This window comes from Belonocnema kinseyi, chromosome 5 (genome assembly GCF_010883055.1).
Source record: "Belonocnema kinseyi isolate 2016_QV_RU_SX_M_011 chromosome 5, B_treatae_v1, whole genome shotgun sequence".
Lineage (NCBI taxonomy): Eukaryota > Metazoa > Arthropoda > Insecta > Hymenoptera > Cynipidae > Belonocnema > Belonocnema kinseyi.
In genome coordinates this window covers 96,896,337-96,904,283 of record NC_046661.1, presented here as the reverse complement: position 1 = coordinate 96,904,283, position 7,947 = coordinate 96,896,337, and the positions used below count along the sequence as shown (strand labels likewise).

At 25.7% G+C, this 7,947-nt stretch overlaps 1 protein-coding gene across 1 annotated transcript in view; it reads left to right on the top strand.

Annotated features, from left to right (window-relative positions):
* LOC117173792 (gonadotropin-releasing hormone II receptor) overlaps positions 1-7,947 on the top strand; it is a 133,148-nt gene that overhangs the window by 107,699 nt on the left and 17,502 nt on the right. The window lies entirely within an intron of this gene.

Here is a 7,947-nt window from a genome sequence, read left to right as displayed (position 1 = left end):
TTTGCTCTCCAATAATATATAATACGTTCTCCAAAAACTACCCCTAAGTCATACATATATAGTCATATATCGTATATAATCGGAGCAAAATGTTTTAATTTTGTAACATTAAAAAAAAATTAAACCATAAAATTCTATAAATATTTCGAAAATATACAAGGATAAAGAAGATTTTTAAACTTTAGAAGATTTAAAAAAATGCAGATTTATGTGAAAGTTCTTTAACAAAAAGAAAGCCAGACGTTAAAAACGCAAACGTCTGGGCACTAATGTTTTTTTGCAAATTAAAATTTGTGCACAAAATGTGTGAAAAACTGAAAACCCATATGGTAAAATATCACATGCCCTTAATTAATATTTTAGGCAGTAGTTTAGATTTTAAATGTATAATATATAAAATATATAAATATATAAAAATATTTTTAAGAATTTAAGAAGTATTGTATAGATATTTAATTCTAAAAGGGCTCGAACTTTTCCTATTATTTTGTAAAATCCCGTAAAATAAATATTTTTCTTAATCTAGATTTTTGTTTGGCGAATATGAAATATTCCCAAAAATTTTATAATTTTCTTCAAATTCGCAAGAAATTTTTGAAGATTTTGATATACATTTTTTACACTTTAAATGATCTTTCAACATTTTAAGAAAAAATTGGATTCATTTGCAAATATTTTCAGGAATTCAAGAGGCTTTGCATAGACTTCAAATATTTTAAACCTTGGAAGCATTTCCGAAAATTTATGGAATATTTATTGTTTCTTCTGAAATTATAAAAGACCTAAATATCTTTTGAAAAGGCTGAAATTTTTCGAATAATTTGTAAAATCCTGTAAAATAAAATATATATTTTTAAAATTTTCTGCATTCTTTTCTTGACACATCTTGAATATTTAAAAATCTTTCCTAATTGTCTCATGAAAATGACAAAACTTATATAATTCTTTGGAAAAATGCTGATACTTCTTCCCTTTTAAATAATTTTAAAATGTGTGTAACTAAACAAAAATCAAAAAAGCATTGTTGTGTTACGTCAAAATATTGTTTCATTTATTTCTTTACCTCACTTCGTCCTGAAAATCCATTTTTATTTACAAAACGTCTGTTAAGTTTTTTAAAATAATAAAAAAAAATTACTTAACTGCAGTTAGGGTGTGGGAACGTAAAAGTGTTTAAAATAACGTTACGGAATATATGAACGCTCCCTAATAATAGTACTCGTACATTTTACGATGCATTGATGCACTGAATTCATTCTTTCAGAATCTAATTTCAACAAGAATATAAGTCTTCAGAATATTTTAACAAATGAATTGCTATTAGAAAATTGAGCAAATTATAAAAATGAGTACAAAAGTGAGCGCGCGCGTGCACGCGGACTTAATAGTCTAGTATCATATATAATCGGAGAGCAAAAAAGAGCAAAAAAATATCAACCAGCAGTGTTTTCTAAATTGTATTATTTCTCATGCTTTTTTTCATACATTTATATGTTCCGCTACACACGTTCACGTGAAAGGGTAGTTTTTGGGAGAAATTACAATTAGATAAAAATTTTCAATTTTTCATGTAATTAATTTGTAGTTTTAAATCATTTTTACATTGTTCAAGGTGGTTTTCCTACTTTTAAAATGTTTTTGATCACGAAACGCAGGTGTATACGCGTTAGTAGTAGTTTCTGGGGAATGTATCATATGTTATCGGATAGTAAAACAAGAGCAAAAAAATATCAACTAACACCGTTTTCTAAGTTGTATTGTTTTTTATGCCATTTTCATATATATATATATTCCGCTCCATACTTTCACGTGAAAGGGTCGTTTTTTGGGAAATTATAATTGGGGGGGGGGGGGGGGGGTATTATTTCAGTAATAATGACTTTTAAAGAGTCATATAATTAATTTGGAGTTCCAAATAATTTTTACACTGTTCAGGGTGGTTTTCCAATTCTTAAAACGTTTTTGATCACGAGGAGTAGGTATGTATGACTTAGGGGTAGTTTTTGGGGGACTTATTCTATATTATCGGAGAGCCAAACAAGAGCAAAAAAATGTCAACCAACAGTGTTTTCGAAGTTGTATTCTTTTTATGCCTTTTTCATACATATATATGTTCTGCTGCACAAATTCACGTAAAAGGGTAGTTTTTGGGGAAAAATATAACGAGAGGAAAGTTTTCAAGTGTTATGTAATTACTATGGAGTTCTAAATCATTTTTACATTGTTCAAGGTGGTTTTCCAACTTTTAAAATGTTTTTGATCACGAGGGGTAGGTGTTTAAGACTTAGGGGTAGTTTCTTGGGGAACTTATTATATATTATCGGAGACCAAAAAAAGCAAAAAATATCATCTAAGAGTGTTTTCTAAGTTGTATTATTTTTTATGTTTTTTTCATACGTATATATGCTCTGCTGCATACGTTCGCGTGGAAGGGTAGTTTTTTGGGGAAAACTATAACGAGAGGGAAATTTTTACATTTGAAGATGGAAAATTGTTGAAGGTGGTTTGCAAACTTTTAAAACGTTTTTGATCACGAGGGGTAGGTGTGTAAGACTTAGGGGTAGTTTGTTTGAAAACGTAATATATGTCATCGGAGTGCAAAAGAAAAAAAAGAAAAAAATCTCGTCTAATCGTTCATCTAATTATAACAATTTTTAGTGAGTTTCCGTAGATGGCCCAACTGATTGGACGTCCTGCTAACGCAGCCATCTTTTTCTCCGAATTGTAAAGAGCAAAAAAAGTTTTTTTCAGCATAGACTTAGCAAAAATAAGCAAAAAATGTGGCGTATTCCGCAGATTGTAAAAATTTGATAGTCAGGTTTACTATCCCAGAATGTCAAGCTTACGAACCTTGAGTGTCAAAATTTAAAGGCTAGATTTACTATCTCAGAGTGCTAAGTTTACGCTGCTGAGAGTTTCTTAGTCAAAACTTCTATCGCGGATAGTCGAAAGGATTATATTTTGTAATTGAACCAATTATTTCGGGTGATAGAATCTTTTTTTTTTAATCATGAAAAAAGTTTAAAAATTAATTTTGCCACATACCAGAAACATAACGTGACGTGAGTACATTTCAAGCTACTTACATCTTGTTTTATTAAAACCCCATGCTATTTTTTTAATAAAACGGAATGTGTAACTGGAAGACACTTGGTTAAAACTTACAGATTTCTGTTAAAATCATTTTGAAAGATTTTATCGAAATTAATGAGGATAAATTACTCCAATTTTCGAGTACTATAAAAAACTGTACATAGAATTTTTAAATCTTGAAAAAAGTGGCCTTAAATATTTTGAAAATGCGCTCACTTTTTGAGTTTTTTTCCAAAGCAGCTGGTTTACGAACTTGTTTTTTCTTTTTAGAAAATTTACAATTATTTCAAGCAATCTGTATTATCATCAGAGAATAACAGAAATTTCTGACGTCTTTTCAGACTAGATTGAGCTTTGAATTACAAATTTTCTTAATTAAATTTTTTTTGAAAAAAGATTTGCTCCGCTGCATAGTGGTGGAAAAAATGTCTATGGACAAATTGATTTTCAGAAGACTTTAGGTTAATTATCCGAGTTAAAATTAAAAAAAAATAATAAAATTTCGCTTTTAACTTTAATGACCGATTTTTAAATGTTTGTTTACTTTTTTCTTTTTTTAATAACAAAAATGTAAACAAATGTTGACTTTTTTAGTATACCGGTTTAAAGAAAATTCTTTGATTCAATTAAAAATACATAGAAAACTGAAAGCAACTATCAAAACTAGATTTCCAATAGCAATGCAAACGTTAAAAAATTTATAGAATTTGTTATAAATAAATAAGTGAATGAAATTGGTTTCGTCGGACAAGCGGCGATTCGTGACGTGATTCGCACTAAGTTTGAACGATTTATAGAGAAAAGAGTTTTATAGTTAAATTAATGAAAGTTAATAAATAATTTGTTATTTTACAACCAATTTTTATAGACAAATATCCATATCAGATATTTTTGATAGAATGAAAATTTTTTCCGATGGAATCGATCACATATTAATTGGAAATAAAGCCCAAGTATAATATTTGGCCACCAAATAGAAATGATTAATTGTTTAAACTACCTTAATTAACAAATATTTCTGGAGTTACAAACTTGCTTTTTCGATTGCAATTAACTATAAACAACTAACTTCTAAATTTTTAAGGACATTTTGATAATAGTGAAAATTTATTATTGTAAACAACAATTGTTCAAACAAATTTGTATCATTTTATGCATTTATAAATAAAATACCGTTTTTTTCACTAAATAAACAGCGAGTCATTCAGCACTGATTTTTTGCTATGAATCGATAAAATTTGATAATTGTTTAACCAAACTTAATTACAAAATGCCTTATAGTAGGTTATTTTAAAAATAAACCGATTAATTCCGTTAACTGAAAAAGAAAGTCAAGTAGGAATAAAGTTTCTTTAATAAATCATAAATTTTTATCAACTTATAGGAAGGAATTATTGCGAAATAATTTTACTTATAATTAACAAGAAAAAAATCTTAGTTTACAAATGCATTAACCGAGAAAAATTTGTTAACTACATTGTTAATGAAAATAAAAATATTTGATCGTTATCGTACTATCCAAAAAAGTTGAAAAATGTGTTACGAACAGTTGATTACACACAAAAATCAAACTTATATGCTGAAAAATTGCCGAATAATGCATTTGTTAATTAAGTTTGGTTAAACAATTAACAAATGTTATCGATTCACAGCAAAAAGTCATTGCTAGATAACTGGCTGTCAATTTAATAAAAAAGCGTTATTTTATTTATAAATACATAAAATGATATCAATTTGTTTAAACAAATTCTTAATTAAGATTCTTTAAATAATTAATAGCTTTCATTTGGTGTCGAAATATGATACTTAGGTTTTTTTAAGTAATATATGATCGATTCCATAGCAAAAAACTTGATTTATTCCATAAAAAGTACCTGATATGGATGTTTTTTTAAAATAAAAATTGCTTTTAAAATTACAAATGATCTATTCACTTTTATTAATTCAACTAAAAAACTCTTTTTGTCCATAAATTGTTCAAATTTAGTGCGAATCAAGTGACGTATCGCCGTCAATTCCCACGAAGACATTTTCATTCACTTATTTGTTTATAACAAATTCAAAACATTTTTTAACATTTGCATTGCTATTGGACATTATTTGGATATTTGCTTTCAGTTTTCTAGGTGTTTTTGATTAAATCAAAACATTTTTTTTCAACCGTTGTACTTCAAAAGTTAATTTTTTCATTTTAGTTATAAAATAAACAAAATATTTGTCAAATCGGTCAAAACAGTTCGATGCAAAATTTTATAAGCTTTCATTTCAAGAAAAAAAGTTAAAATTCGATAATAATTGTCTTCGGAAAATTGATTTGTAGATTTTTTTCAGATTTTTTTCCAGAAAAAATTAAATTAAAAAAATTAGCAATAAAATATTACTGTAATTCTTTTTAATTGCAAATACTAACGTCGAAAAGCAACAGTTTCAAATTATTTATTCACTGTTACACTTTGAAAAGCAGTTCAGTTGAAAACTTAATTATTTCATTTTTGATGAGAATTCTTTTTTCTTATTTGAAAATCATGTATTTTTTTTGATTTTCTTTTTTCTTGTTGTTGAAAATTAATCTTTTTGCTTAAAAATGTATCTTTTTGATTGAAAGTTGAATTATTTTGAAGATGTATTTAACTATTTTGTTGAAAAATCGTTTTTTAAGTTGCAATTAATTTTCTCATCTGAAAATTTAACTATTTAATTTTTTATTGTAAATTGATCTTTTTGGTCAAAATCAGTTAAGTAAATAATTCATCTTTTCGGTCGGAAATTAAAAGAAAGTTGTAGGAAAATCTTGGTTTTTTTTGTGTTGGAATATTATTTGTTGACTGAAAATTTAACTATTTCTTTTTTGTTTAAAAATTGATCGTTTTATTTAAAACTTCAGCTATTACATTTTTATTGAGAATTAATCTTTTTCCGTCGAAAATTCAACTATTTCCTTGAAAGTTGAACTAGCTTGTCAAACATAAATTTTATTTGTTGTAGATTTAGATATTTTGTTAAAAATGAACTTTTATTCGTCTTAAAATAAATTTGTTGAACTAAACATTTAACCATTCTATTCTTGCTTGGAAATTGATCGATTTTAATTGAAAATTGAACTATTTTGTTAAAAATGCATTTTTATTTGGTTGAGAATCAATTTTTTGGCTGCAAATTTAAATTTACATTTTTTAATTCATACTTTTTAAATATTGAAGAATTAAAAATTCAAGTGTATTGTAGATTAGATAGTTTTACTTGAAAATTCAACAAATTCAAAAACATTTTTTTCTCTCTTGAATGAAAAATCGTCCTATGTAGAAAATTCATCTCTTTTAGTAGGAACTTTACCTTTTTGTGTTAAATTGCAAGCGTTGGTTTAAAAATTCAGCTATTCAACATTTTTAGGAAATTTAACAATTTTGTCAAAATCTATTTGTTTGCGAAAATTAATTTGTTTTTTTAAACTGTATCTGTTTGGATTGAAAATTCCACTATTTTTGTAGAACATTCTTCTTTCTGGCTGAAAATTGAACTATATTATTGCAAATTCTTTTTTTTTTGTTGAAAATTAATTTTTCTTCTCAGAAAACCTAATTATATCATAATTTGTGAAAATTGGTTGTTTTTGTTGAAAATTCATGTATATTTAAAAAATTTCGTATATTTGGTTAAAAAAGAATCTTTTTGCTTGAGAATTTATCTATGTGGTTAAAAATTGAACTATTTTGGCGAAAAATTCAACTATTTGGTTGAAACTTCATTTTTTTAAGTAAACAAAATTTTAACTGAAGATTTAACTGTACCCTTTTTTATCGTAAATTTAGCTTTTTTAGTTAAAAATTGAACTGTTTTGTTGATAATTCAGGTTTTTAAGCTGATATTAATTTTTCTAAATGAAAATTGAACTGTTCCATTTTTGATTCTGAATTAATGTTTTTTTTCTTGACAATTGAACTACTTGGTTAAAAGTTGAACAACTTTGTTAAAAATTCATTTTACAGGTTGAAGATGTTTGATTCTCAAAATTTTAAATTTATACATTTATAAAATTATTGTTCTACCAAAAAGACGAATTTTTCACAAAATGCATTAGTTTTCAACTATGTATTTAAAAAATTAATTTTTTACAGAAAAAAAAAACAAAAAACGAATTTTTAAAAAAATATTTTCAACGAAAGAGATGAATTTTTAACTTAAATGATTTGGAATAAAAAGACCAATTTACAATAAAAAATCAAAGAGTTAAATTTTTAAATAAAAAAATAATTTCAATTCAATAAAACGATTTATAAAAAAAACAGTTAATTTAATCACCAAAATAATTTAATTTTCAACCGAAAATATGAATTTTTAAGCAATAATAATTTTAAAAACAAAAAATTCAAACAAATTCGAAAACTAAGAAAATTACATGCATTTTCAAATAAGAAAACCGAATTTTCACAAAAAACGACATATTTACATTTTCAACCAAACCACTTTCCACTAAAATCAAAAATCTTTAACCTGACAAATGAATTTTTAACAAAGTAATCAAACCCTTAATTAATTAATTGAACTGTCAACTAAAAAAGACACATGAATAATAAGAAATGGAAAATTAAATCTTCAGTTGAAAAAAAATATTTTGAAATAGAAAAAAAATGAATTTTAAATAGTATAGTTAAATTTTTAGCAAAAACAATTCTACAAAAATAGTTGAATTTTCAATCCAAAGAGATGCATTTTTATCAATCTACAGAATGTATTAAGTTTCCATCCAATCGTTGAATTACACAGGCCGACAAAATTTGACAAAGGTCCGGAACCAAAGACCAGACCTAGTATACCCGAAGGTTTTTGCTGCGCTGAATCCGAATCCGACCTCAG